General features: G+C 44.5%; 1 protein-coding gene across 3 annotated transcripts in view; it reads right to left on the bottom strand.

Moving 5' to 3' along the window:
- gtf2e2 (general transcription factor IIE, polypeptide 2, beta) overlaps positions 1-27,811 on the bottom strand; it is a 244,217-nt gene that overhangs the window by 52,831 nt on the left and 163,575 nt on the right. The gene's annotated exons all lie outside the window — the stretch shown is intronic.

The raw sequence follows: 27,811 nt of genomic DNA, 5'->3' as shown, positions 1-27,811 counted from the left end.
ACTGCTATATTCAACTACTGAATAGCAGCAAACAACAAAGCAACCAGAATATTGGGCCCAAGTTTCGAGCTGCGCCTAGAACGGCGCAGTCCCGACCTGGACGCCCGTTTTTCGTGCCACAAAGTGCGCCTAAAAAAAACTTCCAGATTCTCCAGCTCCCTGCAGGTCCTCTGGCCCTCGGCGCAGCGCAGCAGGAGCTGTAGGGGGCGGAGACAGGTCCCTGCGTTGAAAACAGTGCCGAGACCTCTGTACATGCGCTACAGTGGGCGCGCATGTGCAGTAGCTCCATTCAGCGTCCCTCCCCCTTCTCCTTTCCGCACCCCCCCCATCTCCTTTCCCCCCCACCACCCCCCCATCTCCTTCCCCCCCCCCATCTCCTCCTCCCTTCTCCCCCTCCCCCTTCTTCCCTTCACCCCCATCCCTCCCACTTCCCTCCCACTGCTCCACCCCTCTCTCCTTCTACCCCCCTCCTCCCCCTCCCCTCGCTGTCAGAAACACAGACACTGACAGACAGAGAATAAGAGACACACAGACAGACAGAGAGATAGAGACACTGACAGACACACACTGGGCAGGGGGGGGGGGGGGGGGGGGAGACATCCCAGCACGCTATTGGAGGGCTCTCGGTGCTGCAGTCGGTAAGTAGAAAATGTTTTATTTATTAATTTAAAAAAAAATTATTTCTTATTAATTTTTTTTGATTGATTTATTGGTTGATTTATTGATGTATTTATCATTTATTATTGATGATGGCTCTTTATTTGTAAAAGTGAAGTGTTTAATGTTTGTAAACTTCCCTTTAAACGCCCCCCGCCATTCCCTACGCCTAATTTGTAACCTACGCCTGATTTCCTAAAGTGTAGACAAGGTTTTTTCTAGCGTACAAAAATCTTCACTTACTCCATTCTAAATTAGTTTGGAGTAAGTTTTCACTGACGAAACTTTGAAAACAGGCGTAAGTGGCCGGACACTTGGTATATTGGCCTTCATAGCTAGGGGATTTGAGTATAGGAACAGGGAGGTCTTACTGCAGTTGTACAGGGCCTTAGGGCCTCACCTGGAATATTGTGTACAGTTTTGGTCTCCTAATCTGAGGAAGGACGTTCTTGCTATTGAGGGAGTGCAGCGAAGGTTCACCAGACTGATTCCCGGGATGGCAGGACTGAAATATGAGGAGAGACTGGATCGACTGGGCCTGTATTCACTGGAGTTTAGAAGGATGAGAGGGGATCTCATAGAAACATAACATTCTGACGGGACTGGACAGGTTAGATGCAGGAAGAATGTTCCCGATGTTGGGGAAATCCAGAACTAGGGGACATAGTCGAAGAATAAGGGGTAAGCCATTTCAGATGAGGAGAAACTTCTTCACTCAGGGAGTTGTTAACCTGTGGAATTCCCTACCACAGAGAGTTGTTGATGTCAGTTCATTGGATATATTCAAGAGGGAGTTAGATATGGCCCTTATGGCTAAAGGGATCAAGGGGTATGGAAAGAAAGCTGGAAAGGGGTACTGAGGTGAATGATCAGCCATGATCTTATTGAATGGTGGTGCAGGCTCGAAGGGCCGAATGGCCTACTCCTGCACCTATTTTCTATGTTTCTAAGGAGACATTAATGTGAGAAGATACAAAAGCAAAATACTACGGATGTTGGAAATCTAAAATAACAGAAAATGCTGGAAATACTCAGCAGGTCAGGCAGTATCTGTGGAGAGAGAAACTGAGCTAATGTTTTGAGTTCAACAATTTCAGATCATAAGCACTGCCCGATTTTTCAGATGGCAGTTGCTGATGATTCTGCTATTGCCATTTGGACCTCTTCTTGACCCATCTTTTATTCCATTACTTGTCCCATTTCCATCTCCTTTTGCCTCACAACATCATCCCTTTTGTCTTTTAATCTCTCCTGTCTTCCACCGCACAGCGTATCACATTGATTTCAGATTTCCAGCATCCACAGTGTTTTTATTAATGCAAGGATAGCTGTGCTGCCATCATTTAGATGCTGGTAAAGCTAGAACTACAACTTCTCTTTGATTGAATGGTATTATAAGAGTCAAGTGCAAGAACAATTAGCAGAATCTGCAAGAAATTTCAGGACTGATTCATGAAAGCCGAGTCCACTCAGATAGACTCCTCGTTCAGCTTGTATGGTATGACAAAATTCAATGCAACAGCATCATATGGATATGGCTACGGTTTTCAATAACAATCCACGGCAGAACTTACATCCAAATGCTTTTACAGTTGGCCATCCTCTGAATTTAGTACCACAAATTATTCATTCAGCATCTTCCAGGTAGGCAACCACTTGCAGAAATTCACAGCAGTTTAATTAGAGGCCACTTCAGAAATACAATTACTCAAAAAACTATAAGAGATAGCTTGTGAAGGATAGACAGAAATGAAAAGGAGGTGGTGTAGCTCTATTTATAAAGGCTGAGATCAGTGCAGTAGCGAGAAATGATATTGGCTCAGAAAATCAAGCTGTAGAATCAATTTGGGTGGAGATAAGGAATAATAAGGGGAAGAAGTCACTGCTGAGTGTAGTCTATAGACCCCCTAACAGTAGCTACACTGTTGGACGGAGTATAAATCAGGAAATAATGAAGGTTTGTAAAAAAGGAACAGCAATAATCATGGGTGATTTTAATCTTCATATTGATTGGACAAATCAAATTGGCCAGGGTAGCCTCGAGGAAGAGTTCATAGAGTGTATCTGGGAAAGTTTCCTTGAACAGTACGTTGCAGAACCAACCAGGGAGGGAGCAGGCTATCTTAGATCTAGTACTGTGCAATGAGGTAGGATTAATAAATGATCTCGTAGTAAAAGATCCTCTAGGAATGAGTGACCATAATATGATTGAATTTCAAATTCAGTTGGAGGGTGAGAAAGTTGGTTCTCAAACCAGTGTCCTAAGCTTAAGTAAAGGAGACTACAAAGGTATGAGGGCAGAGTTGGCTAAAGTGGACTGGGAAAATAGACTAAAGAATGGGACGGTTGATGAGCAGTGGCAGACATTTAAGGAGATAACTCTCAACAAAAATATATTCCAATGAGAAAGAAAAACTCTAACAGAAGGATGAACCATCCGTAGCTAACTAAGGAAATAAAGGATGGTATCAAAATGAAAACAATGGCAACCAAAGTTGCCAAGATTAGTGGGAAGCCAGATGATTGGAAAACTCTTAAAAACCACGAAACAACTAAAAAAATAATAGAGGGGGAAGATAGATTATGAAAGTAAACTCGCAAGAAATATAAAAACAGATAGTAAGAGTTTCGACAGATATATAAAAAGGAAGAGAGTGACTAAAGTAAACGTTAGTCCCTTAGAATATGAGACTGGGGAATTAATAATGGCGAACAGGGAAATGGCAGCGACTTTGAACAAATATTTTGTATCGGTCTTCACAGTAGAAGACACCAAAAACATCCCAATAATGGATAATCAAGAGGGAGGAACTTAAAACAATCACCGTCACTAAAGTAGTAGTACTCGGTACAATAATGGGACTAAAGGTGGCCAAGTCCCCTGGACCTCATGGCTTGCATCCTAAAGTCTTAAAAGAAGTGGTTGCAGAGATAGTGGATGCATTGGTTGTAATCTACCAAAATTCTCTGGATTCTGAGGGGGTCCCAGCGGATTGGAAAACCGCAAATGTAATGCGCCTATTTAAAAAAGGAGGCAGACAGAAAGCAAGAAACTATAGACCAGTTAGCCTAACATCTGTGGTTGGGAAAATGTTGGAGTCCATTATTAAAGAAGCAGTAGCAGGACATTTGGAAACCAGTGGATGTAGGTAAGGTATCGCATAAAAGAGGGGTAATACATTAGCATGGATAGAGGATTTGCTAACTAACAGAAAAGAGAGAGTAGGGATAAATGGGTAATTTTCTGGTTGGCAAACAGTAACTACTGGAGTGCCACAGAGATCGGTGCTGGGGCCTCAACTATTTACAATCTATATTAATGATTTGGATGAAGGGACCTAGTGTAATGTAGCCAAGTTTGCTGATGATACAAAGATGGGTGGGAAAGCAAAAAATCTAAGTGATTGGGCAAAAATTTGGCAGATGAAGTATAACATGGGTTATCCACATTGGCAGAAAAAATAAAAAAGCAAATTATTTAAATGGAGAAAAATTACAAAATGCTGCAGTACAGAGGGACCTGGGAGGTCTTTGTGCATAAAAAACAAAAAGTTAGTACAACAAGTAATCAGGAAGGCAAATGGAACGTTGGCCTTTATTGCAAGGGGGATGGAGTATAAAAGCAGAGAAGTCCTGCTAGAATTGTACAGGGTATTGGTGAGGCCACACCTAGAGTATTGCATACAGTTTGCTCTCCCTATTTAAGGCGGTATATATTTGCATTGGAAGTTGCTCAGAGAAGGTTCACTAGCTTGATTCCTGAGATGAAGGGGTTGACTTATGAAGAAAGGTTGAGCAGCTTGGGCCTGTACTCACTGGAGTTCAGAAGAATGAGAGGTGATCTTATTGAAACATATATGAAAATGAGGGGGCTCGACAAGGTAGATGAAGAGAGGATGTTTCCATTTGTGGGGGAATCTAGAACTAGGCGGCATAATTTCAGAATAAGGTGTTGACTATTTAAAACTGAGATGAGGAGGAATTTCTTCTCACAGAGGTTTGTAAATCAGTTGAATTCTCTGCCCCAAAGAGTGGTGGCTGGGTCATTGACTATATTTAAGGCTGAGATAGAGAGATTTTTGAGCGATAAGGCGGTAAAGGGTTATGGGGAGAGGGTAGGGAAGTGGAGCTGAGTCCATGATCAGATTAGCCATGATCTTATAAAATGGTGGAACAGGCTCGAGGGATCAAATGGCCCACTCCTGCTCCTATTGCTTATATTCTTACCCTACCCAAAACCATGTGATCTCCTGGGAGAGGCAAAAGACCAGATAAAAACCCAGGCCACTTTGGGGGAAAAAAAAAATCTGGGAAATTCCTCTTCGACCCATCTCGGCGATCATCACTCTAAATAGGTTAGGGAAGTTCAGGGGTCAAAAATGTAAGTTGTACAAGGCTAGATCTAGGTTAGATGTCAGAAGGTGGTTCTTTTCCCAGAGTACTTCCCGTCTGTAAGAGGTGATCTCCGTCCCAGCCAGAAACAGATCCCACTCTTGCTTGAAAGAACTCAGCAAATCAGAATCCACTGCACGAGATGACAGCCTGTTCAAAAAGTCCACTATTTTCTGGGAAAAGAAACACCTTCTGACATGTAACCTAAATCTAGTCTTATATCATCATTATCATCATAGGCAGTCCCTCGGAATCGAGGAAGACTTGCTTCCACTCTTAAAATGAACCTAAATTTGTGACACTTGATCCTCTCTAACCTATTTAATTGAAACAAACTGTTAACTGGAACACAATCTATACCCTTCATTATCTTATAATCAAAAAAAGATTTGCATTTTTTAGCGCTTTTCACGACCACTGGATGTCTCAATGTGCTTTACAGCCAATGAAGTACTTTTGGAGTGTAGTCACTGTTGTAATGTGGGAAACGCGGCAGTCAATTTGCGCACAGCAAACTCCCACAAACAGTAATGTGATAATGACCCTCAGCACTGCACTGGAGTGTCAGCCTGTTGAATTCGAGTAATTCGAGGTCTTTCTTTGACTCCAGTGGCAGACCTCAATAGAGCACATGAGTGGAGCAGCGGCAGCCTACAAAAACAGCACAAACTCCCCTGAAGACAAGAAGTCAAAAGAATCAAAATCAAAGTGTTATGTCACAGGAAAGAAGGGAAGTGATTGATTGGTGAGTTTTGTCTCTTTTCTGGGGCATTGGTTTGAATTAAGAGCTGAGATTAAAAACAAAACTTGAAAACATAATTCATTAAATACATTAGGGATGGCAGGGCAGGCAATGTGTCACTGCTGCCACATGTGGGAGCTGTTGACCCCATTGAGGTCCACAGCGACCACATCTGCGGAAAGCGTCTGCAGCTTGAGGAACTTCGGCTCTGCGTTGATGAGCTGGAATCCAAGCTGCTCACACTACATCTGGTGGGGGGGAGGGGGGTGGGGGCGCAGAGAGTTACCTGCACGCCGTGATAGGAGCTAGTCACACCAATTAGATTCATTTATTCAAATTCGATCTGTGATTAGGGACAGGAGTTTGTGACTACGAGTGAGGAAGGTATGGGGACTCAGGATGGAGTGATGGAGGAGCCTTGGCCCTTGCTCTTGTCCAACAGGTTCGAGGCTCTTACTCCCTTGTGTGGACGAGAGCAGGGACTGCAGGGAGAATGAACAAACTGAGCACAGCACCATGGTACAGGGGACCATTCAAGTGGGGGAAGTAAAAAGAAACATTGTAGTGGTAGGGGACAGTATCATTAGGCGGATGGATACTGTTCTCTGCAGCCGAGAGCGTGAGTCCCGAAGGCTGTGTTGCCTGCCCGGTGCCAGGGTTAAAGACATCTCCTCTGGGCTGGAGAGGAACTTGGAGTGAGAGGGGGAAGATCCAGTTGTCGTGGTCCACATGGATACCAACAACATGGGTAGGACAAACAAAGAGGTTCTGCTGAGGGATTATGAGCAGCTCGGGGCCAAATTAAAAAGCAGAACCACAAAGGTAATAATCTCTGGATTAATGCCTGAGCCACAAGCAAGTTTGCATAGAGTAAATAAGATCAGAGAGTCAAAAACTGGTGTGGAAGAAATGGGTTTTGGTTCGTGGGATACTGGCACCAGTACTGGGGTAAGAGGGAGCTGTTCCGTTGGGACGGGCTCCACTTAGACCGTGCTGGGACTAGGGTCGTGGCGAATTGAACAACTAGGGCTGTAGAGAGGACTTTAAACTAATTAGTGGGGGCGGGGGAGGGTTCATCTGAGCAAAAATGCAAAATGTCAAAGAATAAGGAGAAGAGCAGGGTAGCACTGGAAATTAAAACCAGAGGGAAATGAAACCAGAGCGTGGCAGGAAGGGATAGAATGCATAAACTTAATGGTGAATCAGAAAGTGGTGTCAAAGCAGGAAAGAATGGGAGAAAAACAAATTTAAAAGCTCTTTATCTGAATGCACGCAGCATTCGTAACAAAATAGATGAGTTGACGACACAAATAGATACAAATGGGTATGATCTGATAACCATTAGAGAGACGTGGTTGCAAGGTGACCAAGGCTGGGAACTAAATATTATGGGGTATTTGACAATTCGGTAGGTCAGACAGAAAGGAAAAGGAGGTGGGGGTAGATCTGTTAATAAAGCATGAGATCAGTGTGTTGGTGAGAAATGATATTGGCTCAGAAGATGAAGACGTTGAATCAGTTTGGGTGGAGATAAGGAATAGAACATAAGAACATAAAAAATAGGAGCAGGAGTAGGCCATTTGGCGCCTCGAGCCTGCTCCGCCATTCAATAAGATCATGGCTGATATGACCATGGACTCAGCTCCATTTCCCTGCCCGCTCCCCATAACCCTTTACTCCCTTATCGCTCAAAATTCTGTCTATCTCCACTTTAAATATATTCAATGACCCAGCCTCCACTGATCTCTGGGGCAGAGAATTCCTTGGATTTTCAACTTCTGAGAGAAGAAATTTCTCCTCATCTCAGTTTTAAATGGGCAGCCCCTTATTCTATGTCCCCTAGTTTAAGTTTAACCTACGAGTGGAAATATCCTCCCTGCATCCAGCTTGTCGAGCCCCTTCATTATCTTATAAGTTTCAATAAGATCACCTCTCATTCTTCTGAACTCCAATGAGTATAGGCCCAACCTACTCAACCGATCTTCATAAGTCAAACCCCTCATCTCTGGAATCAACCTAGTGAACCTCCTCTGAACAACATTGATAGAGAATTCAAACAGGCTCATTTAGACAGACTGTGAAAATTCACAGACCCCCAAGTCAAGGCTGCTACATGCAGTTCGGCATGTTGCATTAACTCATCAATCAACTTGACATTTTCGGACCTTGGGTAGTGAGCCAATAAAACGTTAAAAGACTTTCAACTGAGCCAATAAGGTCAAAGAAGGCGAGTTCTTTTCTGTAAATTGATCCAGGCATAAATACAGCCATTTTGACCATGTGTCTCAGTAAGACAAAGAAACTGGCAATCAGCCAGCACTTTGTTGCTCTCTGCCGAGATTAAAAAGTTAAAACTACCATCGGAGTTCGTATTTCATTGGAAATTAAGAGATCTAACAATTTTGGCGCTGCGAGCAGGGTCGCTGAGGAAAGAAACTGAATTTTGGACATCGGACCGACATTGAGTAAGGACTCCTCTTTTTAAAAAAAAGTCCTCGGTCAAAAGTCTAAATTCGCCTCTCCTTCTACGCGATTCCGAAAGCCTCCGGTTTGCGAACCCTCCGGTTGGTAGTCGGCTCAAGGTCCCATAGACGTCTAAACTTCGGCGGTGTGTTAGTTAATTAATCACCGAACTATTGATCGGCTAGCAGGCCTACTACTCGAGACCCCAGTAAAGAACTCAGTAAAGAAATGGCAGCAGGAGAACAGGGCAAAGAATTGCCTCCAACTGTTAAAGGTGGGCAGGCACCACCTCAAGTTTCGCTCGATTTAATTCTCGAACAGTTGAAAGAATACATAGAGCAACAATTCAACTTATCTAAAACCTGTATTAAGATCGAACAAAAGTACGGAACCTCCAAAGGACAATGGTCCTTGGACGAGATTAAAAGGATCTGGGGAAAAACGACCCGTATGAAAAATAAAGAGCGAACTAGATGGTCCCTAGCGGTTATGGGCCAGATTCGAAACCGGAATGAAATTATAATGCGTTCCCAACATGATCGAGAACTGACCAGTACAAAGGATCAATTAATTACAAGCAGTTTATGCACAGCTGCGACAGAAAAAGCTTGAACTTGAAAAGCTGGAAGCGGAAGTTAAAGATCTTAAAGGTGAAATTAAAGAATGGAAAAAATCATTAGGTCAAGAGACAGTAATAGGAAAAGGAAAATGTATTGATCAATTCCCAGGGTACCCATGTTTGGATAAATTAAAAGCGCAAACCCGAAGACACGACCGAGGAATAGATACGGTTTCTGAATCCTCTGACAATACAGTGTCGGAGGAGGATGAAGAATTAGGGGTGCGCTTTGCCCCGTTTAAAAAAAGACGAGTTGTAGTCAAATCAGAAGAGACTGCGGATGAGGGCGGAACCAAAAAAACAAAGAGAAGGGTGTATGCAGAATACTTAGTTCATGCTCCGACAGACCCAGAGAAAATTGATAAATGGTCCAAGGAATTGCCCAATCCAAAGAAAGGGGGAGTAAAAACGTGGGACCAATTGGACCGCTTAAGGAATATATATCAACTTCATCCCTGGGACGGAGTGCAAATTTTGACCATAATGGTGCCAAAAACACAGGGAAGAAAATTGCACGACAAGGTAGATGAAGCTTTGGTGCAGAATGAGCAAGATTTAGACACAGAATGGGAGGCGATTAAACACTGGCTGCAAGCCTTCAGTCCAGCTAAAACAGACTGGGGAAAAATTGCAGCCTGCCAACAGAAAGGAACAGAGGAGGTCCTGGAGTATGATGAGCGGTTTAGATGCACGTGGCTAGAACATTCGGGTATGAATAATACGGATGAGGAAATGGATGAACAAGCGTTTGGGCCCCTGAAAGCAGCTTTCGTGGCAGGTCAAAAGCCAGAACTGTCCAAAATGCTTAAGGTAGTGTTACCGGACTGGGAAGGTAGAGGAACTACCTTTGCAGCATTGGTGGATCGATGTAACCAATTAGATCGGGATATGGGAGCTAAAGTCCGAGCTGTACAGGCTATGGGATGGAAATCCCAGGATTCCGATAAACAGTCATTCGGAAAATTACCCGGAAAATGTCATTATTGTGGGAAAAAAGGTCACTGGGCCAAGACGTGCAGGGCAAAACAGAAAGGTCGTGGCTGGGGAAGAGGACGCAGCCAGGGATACAATTCAGCCAACAAGCCAGGCTTGTCACAAGATAACGACCTCAAAGAAGCATTTAAGCGACTGACAATACAACAACAGAAGGAGTTACTTGGGATAGCAAAAAACGATTAGAGCCCACCCTGGCTCCCCTCCTCGCACTAATACAACAAAGGGGAGATGGGCTATATATAACTGTGAGGGTGGGCGATAAGGCAGAATTAACATGCTTACCCCTACAATATAGAGACTCTTTGCCGTTGGATGGTAGGGTACGTACAGCCTATGGAGTTGGGGGCCATAAAATGGAAATGAAAAGGACAACACCGGTACTTATAGGGCTGGGTCCACATGAACTAACCACGCCGGTATGGATAGGCCCAGTAGATCAACCCCTTTTGGGAATGGACGTTCTAATCCATGTAGATTCATCGTTGCATTTCGAGGATGGTCGGGTGACATGGTCAATTAGAACTTTGAAGAAAGAATAATTGAAGGAACACCAGATATGGGCTAAAGATAAGAACGATTGTGGCCTATTCCAGATGGAGCCTGCATCATTTACCGGGACCAAGCCTCCATGCACTAAATAGTATCCCATCAGTCCAACTGCCATCGCGGGAATCTTACTGGTTATTCAGCAATTGGAGAAACAAGGGGTGCTTATTAAAACGCATAGCTCCTCCAATAGCCCCGTGTGGCCGGTACAGAAATCTAATGAGACTTGGCGTTTGACTGTCGATTATAGGAAAGCTAACCAGTGTATTGATCAAAAAGCTCCTTTGGTCGCAGATCCCTCCACCATTTTTAATGCCCTCAAACCGGAACATAAATATTTCTCGGTTATAGATATGGCCAACGGATTTTAGTCGGTGCCTCTGGCACCGGAGGTTCGACAGTGGTTTGCTTTCACTGTCCAAGGACAACAGTATACTTGGACCCGTTTACCGCAGGGTTTCCACAACAGCCCTACGGTATTCCACATGGCTTTACAAAGCCATTTGCAAGAATTACCTCCCCTGTCATCCAATATGTAGACGATATCCTGCTCGCTTCAAACACGGAAGACCAGCATGAACAAGATTTACGAGCTTTGCTGGATCACCTTCGGCTGAAATCACATAAAGCCAGCATCGACAAAGCACAAATATCCCAAGAAGAGGTTGTATACCTGGGACAAAAGATTTCACAAGGAAAGAGAGAACTTACCCAGGATAGAACTGCAGCCATTCGGGCTGCTAAAAAACCCACCACTATTCAGGAACTAAGGTCTTTTTTGGGATTGTGTAACTTTAACAGAAATTGGATTGACTCCTTCACACAGCTTGCTCAGCCATTGAATGATATTTTAAAGGGGAAACGTGCCTCTAAAGAAGCCATCACCCTCACTAAAGAACAGCAAGAGGCCTTCCTGAGTTTGAAAAAGGCTTTGTATTCGGCACCGGCTCTGGGAATCCCCGACAGTGGTAAGCCATTTACTCTGTTTGTTCATGAGAAAGAAGGATATATGACAGCTATACTGACACAAGAACATGGGGATTGGCAAAGACCTATTGGCTATTATTCGGCAAAACTGGATGCCGTAGCCCTCGGATGGGGAAGTTGCCTAAGGGCCATGGAAGCTACATGTCGAGCAGTAATGATCACTGCGGGTCTAGTCCTCGACCAAAAGCTGATTGTCCAGTGTCCCCACACCGTACTCGCTTTGCTGTCTATGAATAAAATGTCTCAGGTGACAGCAGCAAGATGGACCCGCTGGACAGCAGTTTTGGAAGCTCCTAATCTCCATATCGTCCGGGCCAGCCCGGTTAATCCCCCAACTATGCTCCCGATGTCAGAATCGAGGGAGCAAGAGGTGGGAGAATGTGAAGAGCATGACTGCGTGGAGATTTTAAAAGAAACAGAAGAAGCAGCCTTAGCAGCAGAGGAGCCTCTGCACAACCCAGACCTCATCCTGTTTACAGATGGTTCCTCCTTTGTTGACAATGGTACCAGAAAAGTAGGATGGGCAGTTACAACCTTATAGGAGGTAGTGGTAAAAGGATGTCAGGAACGTCAGCACAACAGGCCGAGTTACGGGCCCTGTCAGAAGCATGTCAAATAGCAGAAGGACAGACAGCTAATGTCTACACAGATTCGCGTTATGCTTTTGGAGTCGCTCACGACTTTGGTCTGTTATGGCGGAAAAGAGGATTCCTCACTGCTGCTGGTACACCTATCCGAAATGGAAAAGAAGTCCGAGACTTACTGGAGGCCATACAATTACCTCAGGAAGTGTCCATCCTGAAGTGTAAGGCCTATACCAAGGAAAATATCACAGAAGCACAGGGAAATGCCCTAGCCGACCAGGCAGCTAAAGATGCCGCCTCACAGGGTGTTCCTCCAGAAGAACCAACACAGATGTGCAGATTGAAAGCACTCAGAACTCTGACACGAGACCTTCAAACAATGCAAGGCGAGTGCTCCCGAGAGGAAAAATGGACATGGATCGAGGCAGGAATTAAGCTATGTGAAGATGGTGTCTGGAGACAAAGAGTTACCGACAAGCCAGTCGCGCCACAAGCGCTTATGCCTTTTTTAGCCCAACAGATCCACTCGTGGGGACACTTGGCCTCACAATAGATGACGGCACGGTTCCAGAAAAGCTGGTGGGGTCGGGGATTTAAAAAACATGCCAGCTGGTAACAGACCGCTGTGTGGTCTGCCAGAAAAATAATTCTGGACCCATCACGGTAATGCCCCAACTGAGGTCCCCTGCCCCTGTCGGACCATTCCAGCATCTGCAGGTTGATTATATATCTCTTCCTTCATGCCAAGGATACACTAACATTCTTGTCATGGTCGACAGATTCTCTAGATGGGTAGAAGCTGTCCCAACTAAAAGAGCCACAGCTAATCACACTGCAAAGATCTTGTGTAAGGATTACATTCCCCGATGGGGAGTCCCGAGTAGCATTGACTCAGATCAGGGAACACACTTCACGGGTGCTGTCTGCCAAGAAGTCTGTAGGTTACTGAACATTACGTGGGATTTACACTGTCCTTATCATCCACAATCATCAGGACAAGTAGAGCAAATGAATCGAACTCTGAAACAACGACTTGCCAAATATCACCAAGAAGGAACACCATGGCCCCAGGCACTACCAATAGTGCTATGTAGCATTAGGGCAACCCCAAACAGAACTACAGGTCTAAGACCATTTGAAAGTATAACAGGAAGACCCATGTCGCTGCCAGGAACTATCGATTTAAGGAAAGCTGATGTTCACTTAATGAGTGACACTTTGTTATCATACTGTCAGAACCTAACCAATGCTATTAGTTCTGTTTCCCGACAGGTATCGGCAGCTTGGGGTAATCCACCCGAAGGAGGACACGACATCATCGCGGGAGTCTGGGTGTATGTGAAAAAGTTGCATAAAGAACCTTTGGGTGCCAAGTGGGAGGACCTTATCAAGTGTTATTGACCACCCAGGCAGCTGTTAAAGTCCAAGGAAAGAAAGCCTGGATCCACGTTTCACACGTTAAACGAGCACCCGTAACTGAAGCTGAAATCTAATAAGGACAATTACATTTTGCGAAAATGTATAAATTTATTGTAGTATTGATTGTAGGTATTCTAGGCGTAGGCCTACTTCTTACTAGCCGACCCTCTGCACCAAAGGGAAATAGTAGAGTACCAAGGGAATTACATGCAAAATACCTTTTACTTTTATATTGTTTGTTTATGTTGATTAAATGTTGTTGCGACCAGGCGGCTGTAGCTGCTGTCCTGCAGGTGAGACACCTTGCAGGTCCCAGCAGACCGTCTGTACGTGGCACAGGGCTATGTTATGCTTAAGAAAAGGTTGTTTACTGGTTGAATTAAGATATTGATTTGGATTAAATTGGAATAAGGTTAATTAACCTACTAAAACCAGACTTCCATTGTGGCCACGATGGAACTCGGGTTGGTGTAAATTTGTGTGGAAGCTACTAGTCCGGACATGTGGCGAAACACATCAACAAATTTTAGAAGGAAACTCTATTAACATGTATGAAATTATTTTGTTGAATGTTTAACCAGTGATACCTGAAGTTTTATGATTCAGTTTGTGAAAGAATCAAAGGGAGGATTGATAGAGAATTCAAACAGGCTCATTTAGACAGACTGTGAAAATTCACAGACCCCCAAGTCAAGGCTGCTACATGCAGTTCGGCATGTTGCATTAACTCATCAATCAACTTGACATTTTCGAACCTTGGGTAGCGAGCCAATAAAACGTTAAAAGACTTTCAATTGAGCCAATAAGGTCAAAGAAGGGGAGTTCTTTTCTGTAAATTGATCAAGGCATAAATACAGCCATTTTGACCATGTGTCTCAGTAAGATAAAGAAACTGGCAATCAGCCAGCAGTTTGTTGCTCTCTGCCGAGATTAAAAAGTTAAAACTACCATCGGAGTTCGTATTTCATTGGAAATTAAGAGATCTAACAAACCTCCAATGCAAGTATATCCTTCCTTAAATACGGAGACCAAAACTGTACGCAGAACTCCAGGTGTGGCCTCAACAATATCCTGTACAGTTGTAGCAGGACTTCTCTGCTTTTATACTCTATCCCCCTTGCAATAAAGGCCAACATTCCATTGCCTTCCAGATTACGTGCATACTAACTTTTTGTGTTCCATGCACAAGGACCCCCAGGTCTCTCTGTACTGCAGCAATTTGCAATTTTTCTCCATTTAAATTATAATTTGTCTTTCTATTATTTCTGCCAAAGTGGATAACCTCACATTTTCCCACATTATACTCAATCTGCCAAATTTTTGCCCATCATTTAGCCTGTCTATATCCCTTTGCAGATTTGTTGTGTCCTCCTCACAATTTGCTTTCCCATCCATCTTTGTATCATCAGCAAACTTGGCTACATTACACTCGGTCCCTTCATCCAAGTCATTAATATAGATTGTAAATAATTGAGGACCCAGCACTGATCCCTGTGGCATCCCACTAGTCACTGTGACCCATTTATCCAACTCTCTGTTTTCTGTTAGTTAGCCAATCCTTTATCCATGCTAATATATTACCCCCAATCCCGTGAGCTTTTATCTTGTGCACTAACCTCTTATGTGGCACCTTATCGAATGCCATCTGAAAATCCAAATACACCACATCCACTGGTTCCCCCTTATCCACCCTGCTCGTTACATTCTCAAAGAACTCCAGCAAATTTGTCAATAATGATTTCCCTTTCATAAAACCATGCTGACTCTGCTTGATTGAATCATGCTTTTCCAAATGTTCTGCTTCCTTAATAATGGACTCCAGCAATTTCCCAACGACAGATGCTACAGTCTATAGTTTCCTGCTTTTTGTCTGCCTCCTTTTTTAAATAGGAGTTTTCCAATCCGCTGGGACCTTCCCAGAATCCAGGGAATTTTGGTAGGATTACAATCAATGCATCCACTATCTCTGCAGCCACTTCTTTTAGGACCTAGGATGTAAGGCATCAGGTCCAGGGGAATTGTCCGCCTTTAGTCCCATTATTTTACCTAGTACTACTTCATTAGTGATAGTGATTTCACCCTAACCATGATTATCCACTATTGGAATGTTTTTAGTGTCTTCTACCGTGAAGACCGATACAAAATATTTGTTCAAAGTCTCTGCCATTTCCCTATTCGCCATTATTAATTCCCCAGTCTCATCCTCCAGGGGACCAACATTTACTTTAGCTGCTCTCTTCCTTTTTATGTACCTGTAGAAACTCTTGCTGTCTGTTTTTATATTTTGTGCTAGTTTACTTTCATAATCTATCTCCCTCTCAATCATTTTTTGTCATTCTCTGCTGGCTTTAAAAAATTTCCCAATCCTCTGGCCTCCCACTAGTCTTGGCCACATTGTATGCCTTTGTTTTCAATTTGATATCCTGCCTTATTTCTTTAATTAGCCACGCATGGTTATCCCTTCTCTTACAGTCTTCTCTTCTCATTGGGATATATTTTTGTTGCGAGTTATGAAATATCTCCTTAAATGTCTGCCATTGCTCATCAACTGTCCCATTCTCTCGTCTATTTTCCCAGTCTACTTTAGCCAGCTCTGCCCTCATACCTTTGTAAGTCTCCTTTATTTAAGCTTAGGACTCTGGTTTGAGAACCAACTTTCTCACCCTCCAACTGAATTTGAAATTCAATCATATTATGGTCACTCATTCCTAGAGGATCTTTACTACTAGATCATTTATTAATCCTGTCTCATTACACACTACCAGATCTAAAATAGCCTGCTCCCTGGCTAGTTCCACAATGTACTGTTCAAGGAAACTATCCCAGATACACTCTATGAACTCCTCCTCAAGGCTACACTGGCCAATTTGCTTTGTCCAACAAAATAAAGTTTTAAATCACCCATGATTATTGCTGTTCCTTTATTACAAGCTTCCATTATTTCTTGATTTATACTCTGTCCAACAGGGTAGCAACTGTTAGGGGCCTATAGACTCTGACCACCAGTGACTTTTTCCCCTTATCTCCACCCAAATTGATTCAACATCTTGATCCTCTGAGCCAATATCGTTTCTCACTAATGCACTGATCCCATCTTTTATTACAGTACTACCCCATCTCCTTTTCGTTTCTGTCTGTCCTTCCGAATAGACAAATACCCCTGAATATTTAGTTCCCAGTCCTGGTCACCTTACAACCACGTCTCTAATGGCTATCAGATCATACCCATTTGTATCTATTTGTGCCATCAACTCACCTATTTTGTTACAAATGCTATGTGCATTTAGACAAAGAGCTTTTAAATTGTTTTTTTTTTTAACTCTTTTTTTCCTGCTTGTTTCCTCTGTCCTTCAAACTCACATTTTTTCTTTCTAATTCCAACTTTATTCTCCTTCCCACTGAATCTATTCTCAGGTTCCCATCCCCTTGCCAAGCTAGTTTAAACCCTCCCCAACAGCACCCGCAAACCCCGCCGCCCCCGCGAGGATATTGGTCCTGGCTCTGTTGAGGTGCAACCTGTCCGGCTTATACAGATCCCACCTCCTCCAGAAGCGGTCCTAATGCCTCAGGAATCTAAAGCTCTCCCACCTGCACCATCTCTCCAGCTACGCATTCATCTGTTCTACCCTCCTATTTCTGTACTCACCAGCTCACGGCACCGGGAGTAATCCGGAGATTACGACCTTTGAGGTTCTGCTTTTTAATCTCTCTCCTAGCTCCCTAAACTCTGCCTTCTGGACCTCATCCCTCTTTCTACCCATGTCATCGATCCTGATATGGACCACGACCTTTGGCTGTTCACCCTCTCCTCCCAGAATGCCCTGCAGCCGCTCGATGACATCCTTGACACTGGCACAGGGAGACAACATGTCAATCTGGAGTTATGCCAGCGGCCGCAAAAACGCCTGTCTGCTCCCCTGACTATTGAATCCCCTACCACTATAGCTCTTTCATTCTTCTTCCTCCCCCCACCCCCACCCACCCCGTGGTCTTGGCTTTGGCTGCACTCCCCCCAACCGTCGCCCCCACCGGTACTCAGAAGAGAATACCGGTTGGAGAGCGAGATGGACTCAGGGGACTCCTGCACTACCTGCTCTCCTGTCTGGCGGTCACCCACTCCCTCACTGCCTGCACACTCTTAAGCTGCACCTCTAGAAACGTGCTATCCACGTAGCTGTCAGTCTCGTTGATGCACCGCAGTGACTCCAAAACGTGGAGCTGGAGTTGGTGCAGCAGGAGACACCTCCTGCACATGTGGTCGTCCCAGCTGCGCGAAGCGTCCAGGATTTCCCACATGCAATCCAAGGGACTGAGCTGCCCTGCCATCCCTCTAGTTAGACTTGGAGCTATCGAGCAAAAATAAACTCTAAACCTCAGCAAAACACATCCAGCAACTACTCAGCAATCAGCTGATTTAACTAACCTTTATTTAAAGTATGTATGCTTGGGGTTACTAGCCACCAGGTGGCGCCACTGTCGGAGGCTATTGGGCTGTACGCACGCGTGTGCGGCCCAGGTATAAAAGGCAAGCCATTAAATAATGTAATCAGTTTGGGCCGGAATAAAGCAGAGCCAGGTTCGGACCTGTGTTCAGTCTATCGAGTTATTACATACATAACATTTGGCGACGAGGTAACTTAAGAACCTTCGCATGCAAAAATGAGCACAATTGGAATTCTGGAGAGATTCGTGGAGGGAGAGGATTGGGCAGATTTTGTAGCTCGCCTGGACCAGTACTTCGTGGCCAACAAAATGGAGGAACCCACTGAAGCAGTTAGGCGCAGGGCGGTCTTCCTCACGGTATGCGGTCCGAAAATCTATGGACTCAGAGAATCTTCTCTCACCTGCAAGTCCAATGGCCAAGGACTATGAGGAACTGTGTGCTCTGGTATGTGACCATCTCAAACCAGAAGAAGGCATCATCATCTCACGATATTGATTCTACAAGCACGTTTGTTCTGAGGGCCAGGATGTGTTGGAATTCGTTGCCGACCTAAGACGTCTAACTGGACCTTGTAAGTTCGAAAATACGTTGGGAGACATGCTGCGGGACTTCTTTGTAATCGGCATCAACCACGAGGTGATCCTGCGTAAGCTACTGGCGTCGGAGACGCTGGATTTGAGCAAGGCCATCACGATTGCCCAGGCATGCATGACGACGGACAAAAACTTAAAAGCAGATATGATTGGATAATCAGAACTTGGCAAGTACTGTAAACAAGATTGTATCGTCGTTTGGCAGAGCTGCGTATGGCAGGGCCTACACGACTGCGTATGCGAAACCTGTGGCTGCACAAAGTCCGCCAACGGGAATGAATCCGATTTCACTGTGTTGGCGTTGTGGGGGCAATCGGCCTCATCAGTGTTGGTTTAAACAGTACATTTGTAAAGGCTGCTCGAGACTGGGGCATCTCCAGCGCATGTGTCCGCAACTGCGCAAGCGTACTGCGACGCACCATGTGCAGGATGACGATCAGTATAGCGCGGATCCGGATATGCAATCCGAGATATCAGAAGAGGAAGTGTATGGACTGTATTCGTTCCGAGCAAAGAGCCAACGGATAATGATTAATGTGAAACTTAACAGTGTGCCGGTACCGATGCAATTGGACACGGGTGCGAGTCAATCAATAATGAGCCAGAGGACATTCGACAAGCTGTGGGACACTAAGGCTGCGAAGCCAAGTTGCGTACGTACACTAAAGAACTCATAACGGTGATTGGCAGTACAGTAGTTAAGGTGTCGTATGATGGTGCGGTTTATGATTTACCATTATGGATTGTTCCAGGCAATGGTCCAACGCTGTTCGGCAGAAATTGGCTAGAAACAATCAAATGGAACTGGAACGATATCAAAGCGTTGTCATCGGAGGATGATACTCCATGTGCTCAACAGCTGAGCAAGTTCCCTTCGCTGTTTGAACCAGGCATCAGCAATTTCACGGGAGCCAAGGTGCAGATCCACGTGGACTCGAATGCAAGATCCATCCATCATAAAGCTCGGGCCATTCCATACATGATGAGGGAGAAGGTTGAAATCGAACTGGACAGACTTCAGCGTGAAGGGGTCATATCACCGGTCAAATTTAACAAATGGGCCAGCCCCATTGTTCCTGTGTTGAAGAATGATGGCATTGTCAGGATTTGTGGAGACTACAAGGTTACGATCAACCGAGTTTCGAAACAGGATCAATACCCGTTACCGAAGACTGATGACCTGTTTGCAATGCTAGCCGGGGGCAAGTCATTCACTAAACTGCATCTGACGTCGGCCTACGTGACACAGGGGTTAGTGGAGACGTCGAAGAAACTTACGTGCATCAACACTCATAAAGGACTGTTTATCTATAACAGGTGTATTTTCGGAATTCGCTCGGTTGCAGCCATATTTCAGAGGAACATGGAGAGACTACTGAAGTCTGTCCCGAGAACCGTCATGTTCCAAGATGACATCCTGGTCACAGGTCGTGACACCGCTGAACATCTGAACAACCTGGAAGAGGTTCTACATTGTCTGGACAAAGTGGGACTCAGACTAAAACGATTGAAGTGCATCTTCATGACACCGGAAGTTGAATTCCTGGGGAGGAAAATTGCTGCTGACGGCATCAGGCCTATGAACTCGAAAACCAAGGCCATCAAAAATGTACCCAAGCCTCAGAATGTGACGGAGCTGCGTTCGTTCCTTGGTCTACTCAACTACTTTGGTAATTTCCTACCTAGATTAAGCACTTCATTAGAGCCACTGCACATGCTGCTAAGAAAAGGCGCCAACTGTGTTTGGGTGCATCTCAAGACAGAGCATTTGAGAAAGCTACTAATCTGCTTTCTAACAAGCTGCTGGTACATTATGATCCGTGTAAGCATCTAGTGTTGGCCTGTGATGCTTCGTCATATGGAGTTGGTTGCATGCTCCAACAAGCTAATGAGTCGGGTAAACTACAACCTGTTGCGTATGCTTCTAAAAGTTTGCCAAAGGTGGAAAGAGTCTGCAGCCTGGTAGAAATAGAAGCATTAGCCTGTGTATATGGGGTTAAAAAGATGCATCAGTACCTGATGGGTCTTCAGTTTGAACTGGAAACAGATCACAAGTCACTCATTTCATTGTTTTCGGAAAACAAAGGTATCAATACCAATGCATCGTCCCGCATCCAGAGGTGGGCGCTGAAATTATCTGCCTATGAATATATAATTTGCCATAGACCTGGCACTGAGAATTGTGCCGATGCATTGAGCCGTCTGCCGTTGCCCACACCAGAGGTGGAGATGCCACAACTTGCAGACCTACTGTTGGTCATGGATGCTTTTGAAAGTGAAGGATTCTCTGTCACGGCTCAACAAGTTAAGACCTGAACCACTGGACCAGCCAGGACCCGATATTATCGGTAGTGAAGTGTTGTGTCCTTAGTGGTGATTGGTCTGCCATAACCAAGCAAATGGGTGATGAGACCAAACCTTACAACCGTCGCAAAGACAAACTATCCATTCAGTCAGATTGTTTAGTGTGGGGTAATCATGTTGTTATGCCTAAGAAAGGCAGAGAGAAATTTGTACATGACCTACATAGCACTCATCCCGGTATTGTCATGATGAAAGCCATTGCCAGGTCTCATGTATGCTGGCCTGGAATTGACTCTGATCTGGAATCATGTGTGCATCAGTGCAACACTTGTATGCGGTTGAGTAAATCACCAGCGAAATCGCCGCTGAGTCTGTGGTCGTGGCCATCTAAACCATGGAACAGGATCCACATCGACTTTGCAGGTCCCTTCCTGAGAAATATGTTTTTAGTTGTGGTGGATGCATATTCCAAGTGGATAGAGTGTATAATCATGTCATCCAACACATCCACAGCTACCATTGAGAGCCTTCGTGTCATGTTTGTCACTCATGGTCTGCCCGACATCGTTGTAAACGACAATGGACCTTGCTTCACTAGTCTGGAGTTTCAAGGGTTAATGAAACTCAATGGTATCAAACATGTGAGGTCAGCACCATTCAAACCCGCATCTCATGGTCAAGCAGAGCGTGCTGTCCAAGCCATCAAGCAGAGTATGAAACGTGCAACTCAAGGTTCACTGCAGGCTCGCTTGTCACGCATATTGCTTAGTTACAGGGCAAGACCCCACACGCTTTCCAGGGTCCCCCCTGCTGAACTAATGATGGAGAGGTCTCAAGACCAGGCTCTCCCTTGTCCACCCTGACTTGAAAGTCAGCATTGGTAACATGATCGTGCTGCCGTGTCACGCGACATTTCTGTTAACGATCCTGTGTACCTACTAAATTATGGTCAAGGTCCCAAGTGGATCGCCAGTACTGTAACGGTCAAAGAAGGTAATAGAGTGTTTATCGTCAAGCTCAAGAATGGGCAAACATGCAGGAAACATGTTGATCAGATAAAGCTGCAGCACACGGATGAACCGGAACAGTCTAAGGAAGATACAATCGGTGACCAACTAACATACTCTCAGTCATCAGAGGACTCCGCTGTTACCAATGAATCTGAACATTCAATCCCTGACATGGTCATTGCCACGCCCATCAGATCGGCCACTCAGACCCCAGTAATAACAGACTCAGAACGCTCGCTCAAGGCTGGGGTTGAACTGAGACGATTAACTCAGGAGCAGAAAGCCCCGGAGCTTTTCAATTTATAAAAAGACTGTTACTAATATCTTAAAGGGGGATATTGTCATGTATGTATGCTTGGGTTTACTAGCCACCAGGTGGTCGGAGGTCATTGGACTGTACGCACGTATGTGCGTCCCAGGTATAAAAGCTATCATGTGATGTGATCAGTTTGGGCCCGAATAAAGCAGTCAGGTTCGTACCTGTGTTAGTTTACAGTATTCAGTCTATCGAGTTATTACATACATAACATGAAGACTTAGGAGACATTTAAAAATAAGGGGAAAAAGTCACTAGTGGGCATAGTCTATTGGCCCCCTAACAGTCTCTACACTGTTGAACGGAGTATAAATCAAGAAATAATGGAGGCTTGTAAAAAAGGAACAGCAATAATCATGGGCGATTTTAATCTTCATATTGATTGGACAAAGCAAATTGACCAGGGTAACCTGGAGGAAGAATGCATAGAGTGTATCCGAGATAGTTTACTTGAACAGTACGTTGCGGAACCAACCAGCGAGCAGGCTCTCTTAGATCTGGTACTGTGTAATGAGACAGGGTTAATAAACTATTTCCAAGTAAAGAATCCTCTAGGAATGAGTGACCACAGCATGGTTGAATTTCAAATTCAGTTGGAGGGTGGGAAAGTTGGATCTCAAACCAGTGTCCTAAGCTAAATAAAGCAGACTGCAAAGGTATGAAGGCAGAGTTGGCTAAAGTGGATGGGGAAAATAGAATAAAGTATGGGTTGATGAGCAGTGGCAGACATTTAAGGAGATATTTCATAACTCGCAACAAAAATATATCCCAATGAGAAGGAAAGACTGTAAGAGAAGAGATAACTGAGGAAATAAGGGATGGTATTAAATTGCAAACAAGGGCATACAATATGGCCAAGACCAGTGGGAGGCCAGAGGATTGGGAAACTTTTTAAAAGCCAGCAAAAAAAAAGACTAAAAAAAAAATAAAGAGAGGGAAAATTGATCATCAAAGTAAACAAGCACGAAATATAAAAAGATAGTAAGAGTTTCTACAAGTACATAAAAAGGAAAAGTGTGGCTAAAGTAAATGTTGGTCCTCTCGAGTATGAGACTGGGGAATTAATAATGGGGAAAAGGGACTTTGAACAAATATTTTGTATCGGTCTTCACGGTAGAAGACACTAAAAACATCCCAATAGTGGATAATCAAAGGGCTACTGGGAGGGAAGAACTTAATACAATCACCATCACTAAAGAAGAAGTACTTGGTAAAATAATTGGACTAAAGGCGGACAATTCCCCTGGACCTGATGCCTTGCATCCTAAGGTCCTAGGGTCCTAAAACAAATGGCTGCAGAGATCGTGGATGCATTGGTTGTAATCTACCAAAATTCCCTGGATTCTGGGAGGTCCCAGCAGATTGGAAAACCGCAAATGTAACGCCCCTATTTAAAAAAGGAGGCAGAGAGAAAGCAGAAAACTATAGACCAGTTTGGACTAACATCAGTTGTTGGGAATATGCTAGAGTCCATTATTAAGGAAGCAGTAACAGGATGTTTGGAAAAGCATAATTCAATCAAGCAGAGCCAGCATGGTTTTATGAAAGGGAAGTTATGTTTGACAAATTTGCTGGAGCTCTTTGAGGATGTAACATGCAGGGTGGATAAGGGGGAACCAGTGGATGTGATGTATTTGGATTTCCAGAAGTCATTCAATAAGGTGCGGTATAAAAGGTTACTGCACAAGATAAAATTTCACGAGTTTGGGGGTAATATATAAGCATGGAGTTTGGGGGTAATATATTAGCGAGTTGGTCTTACCGCAGCCAGCTAGGGAATGGAAGACCAGCAGGAAGAGCAGTGCAAGGAAGGAAGTGCAGGGGTCCCCTGCGGTCATCCCCCTGCAAAACAGATACACTACTTTGAGTGCTGTTGAGGGGGATGACTCATCAGGGGAGGGCAGCAGAAGCCAAGTTCATGGCACCGTGGCTGGCTCTGTTGCACAGGAGGGCAGGAAAAAGAGTAGGAGAGCGATAGTGATAGGAGATTCAATTGTAAGGGGAATAGATAGGCGTTTCTGCAGCCGCAATCGAGATTCCAGGATGGTATGTTGCCTCCCTGGTGCAAGGGTCAAGGATGTCTCGGAGCGGGTGCAGGACATTCTGAAAAGGGAGGGAGAACAGCCAGTTGTCGTGGTGCACATTGGTACCAACGACATAGGTAAAAAAAGGATGAGGTCCTACGAGACGAATTTAAGGAGCTAGGTGCTAAATTAAAAAGTAGGACCTCAAAAGTAGTAATCTCGGGATTGCTACCAGTGCCACATGCTAGTCAGAGTAGGAATCACAGGATAGCGCAGATGAATACCTGGCTTGAGCAGTGGTGCAGAAGGGAGGGATTCAGATTCCTGGGGCATTGGAACCGGTTCTGGGGGAGGTGGGACCAGTACAAACCGGACGGTCTGCACCTAGGCAGGACCGGAACCAATGTCCCAGGGGGAGTGTTTGCTAGTGCTGTTGGGGAGGAGTTAAACTAATATGGCAGGGGGATGGGAACCAATGCAGGGAGACAGAGGGAAACAAAATGGAGACAGAAGCAAAAGACAGAAAGGAGATGAGTAAAAGTGGAGGGCAGAGAAACCCAAGGCAAAAAACAAAAAGGGCCAATGTACAGCAAAATTCTAAAGGGTCAAAGTGTAATAAAAAGGCAAGCCTGAAAGCTCGGTGCCTCAATGCGAGGAGTATTCTGAACCCAGGAGAGGGCTCTGAGCTAGTTAGAGTGGGTGAGAGCGCAGATGAACAGGACCCCAAGAAAGAATGTAAAAGGCAGGAGGCAACAGAGCAGAGTAGCACTGGGGTAAGTGTAAACCACAAGGTGATAGGAAGGGACAATATGTATGAATATAAAAGGGCTGCAGGAGGGGTCAAAACTAAAAATCATGGTTTAAAAACTCGTATTAAAACACACTACCTAAACGCACGCAGCATTCGAAATAAAGACAATGAGTTGACGGCACAAATCATTACAAATGGGTCTGATTTGGTGGCCATTACAGAAACTTGGTTGCAGGGTGGCCAAGACTGGGAATTAAACATACAGGGGTATCTGACAATTCGGAAGGATAGACAAGAAGGGAAAGGAGGTGGGGTAGCTCTGTTAATAAAGGATGATATCAGGGCAGTTGAGAGATATTGGCTCGAATGAACAAAATGTTGAATCATTGTGGGTGGAGATTAGAGATAGGAAGGGGAAAAAGTCACTAGTGGGCGTAGTTTATAGGCCCCAAAATAATAACTTCACGGTGGGGCGGACAATAATCAAGGGAATAATAGAGGCATGTGAAAAAGGAACGGCAGTAATCATGGGGGATTTTAACCTACATATCGATTGGTCAAATCAAATCACACGGGGTAGTCTGGAGGAGGAATTCATAGAATGCATGCGGGATTGTTTCTTAGAACAGTATGTTACAGAACCTACAAGGGAACAAGCTATCTTAGATCTGGTCCTGTGTAATGAGACAGGAATAATAAACGATCTCCTAGTAAAAGATCCTCTCGGAATGAGTGATCACAGTATGGTTAAATTTTTATAATACAGATTGAGAGTGAGGAAGTAGTGTCTCAAACGAGCGTACTATGCTTAAACAAAGGGGACTACAGTGGGATGAGAGCAGAGTTAGCTAAAGGAGACTGGGAACACAGACTAAACGGTGGCACAATTGAGGAACAGTGGAGGACTTTTAAGGAGCTCTTTCATAGTGCTCAACCAAAATATATTCCAGTGAAAAAGGGCGGTAAGAGAAGAGAAGCCGTGGATAACCAAGGAAATAAAAGGAGAGTATCAAATTAAAAACCAATGCGTATAAAGTGGCCAAGGTTAGTGGGAAACTAGAAGATTGGGAAAATTTTAAACGACAGCAAAGAATGACTAAGAAAGCAATAAAGAAAGGAAAGATAGATTACGAAAGTAAACTTGCGCAAAACATAAAAACAGACAGTAAAAGCTTTTACCGATATATAAAACGGAAAAGAGTGACTAAAGTAAATGTTGGTCCCTTAGAAGATGAGAAGGGAGGATTTAATAATGGGAAATGTGGAAATGGCTGAGACCGTAAACAATTATTTTGCTTCGGTCTTCACAGAGGAGGACACAAAAACCATGCCAAAAATTGCTGGTCACGAGAATGTGGGAAGGGAGGACCTTGAGACAATCACTATCACTAGGGAGGTAGTGCTGGACAGGCTAATGGGACTCAAGGTAGACAAGTCCCCTGGTCCTGATGAAATGCATCCCAGGGTATTAAAAGAGATGGTTGAAGTTATAGCAGATGCATTCGTTATAATCTACCAAAATTCTCTGGACTCTGGGGAGGTACCATCGGATTGGAAAGCAGCTAATGTAACACCTCTGTTTAAAAAAGGGGGAAGACAAAAGGCAGGTAACTTTTGGCCAGTTAGTTTAACATCTGTAGTGAGGAAAATGCTTGAAGCTATCATTAAGGGAGAAATAGCGGGACATCTAGATAGGAATAGTGCAATCAAGCAGACGCAACATGGATTCATGAAGGGGAAATCATGTTTAACTAATTTACTGGAATTCTTTGAGGATATAACGAGCATGGTGGATAGAGGTGTACCAATGGATGTGGTGTATTTAGATTTCCAAAAGGCATTCGATAAGGTGCCACACAAAAGGTTACTGCAGAAGATAAATGTACGCGGAGTCAGAGGAAATGTATTAGTATGGATCGAGAATTGGCTGGCTCACAGAAAGAAGAGAGTCGGGATAAATGGGTCCTTTTCGGGTTGGAAATCGGTGGTTAGTGTTGTGCCACAGGGATCGGTGCTGGGACCACAACTGTTTACAATATACATTGATGACCTAGAAGAGCGAACAGAGTGTAGTGTAACAAAATTTGCAGATGTCACAAAGATTAGTGGGAAAGCGGGTTGTGTAGAGGACAGAGAGGCTGCAAAGAGATTTAGATAGGTTAAGCAAATTGGCTAAGGTTTGGCAGATGGAATACAATGTTGGAAAATGTGAGGTCATCCACCTTGGAAAAAAAAACAGTAAAAGGGAATATTATTTGAATGGGGAGAAATTACAACATGCTGCGGTGCAGAGGGACCTGGGGGTCCTTGTGCATGAAACTCTTTTTGAATCCCAAAAAGTTAGTTTGCAGGTGCAACAGGTAATCAGGAAGGCGAATGGAATGTTGGCCTTCATTACGAGAGGGTTGGAGTACAAAAGCAGGGAGGTCCTGCTGCAACAGTACAGGGTATTGGTGAGGCCGCACCTGGAGTACTGTGTGCAGTTTTGGTCACCACTGTCTGCCCCACCTGTGAGAGACACTGTGGGTGCTGCATTGGACTGTTCAGCCACCCGAGAACTCACTTTTAGAGTGGAAGCATATCATCCTTGTCTTCGAGGGACCACCTATGATGAGCTTACACGTGCCTAACCTGCAACTTCGCCTCAGTGACTCCCCTGTGGCTGCCTCAATGGGTCTGGGAAGGCTGCTGTGTTCGCTGTGTGAAAGCTGCAGATGTCCTTCTAGGCACCAGTGCTACATAATAGCTTTGCCAGCAAAGTTGAAGCCCATGGAATAAAAGGGACAGTGGTAGCATGGAGATGAAATTGGCCGACTGACAGGAAACAGAAAGTAGTGGTGAACGGTTGTTTTTCAGACTGGAGGACTGGTGGTGTTCCCCAGGGGTCTGTACTACGACCACTGCTTTACTTGATATATATCAATGGCTGAGACTTGGGTGTACAGGGCACAATTTCAAAATTTG

This window comes from Pristiophorus japonicus, chromosome 2 (assembly GCF_044704955.1).
Source record: "Pristiophorus japonicus isolate sPriJap1 chromosome 2, sPriJap1.hap1, whole genome shotgun sequence".
NCBI lineage: Eukaryota > Metazoa > Chordata > Chondrichthyes > Pristiophoridae > Pristiophorus > Pristiophorus japonicus.
This window is presented reverse-complemented; position numbering and strand designations above follow the sequence as displayed.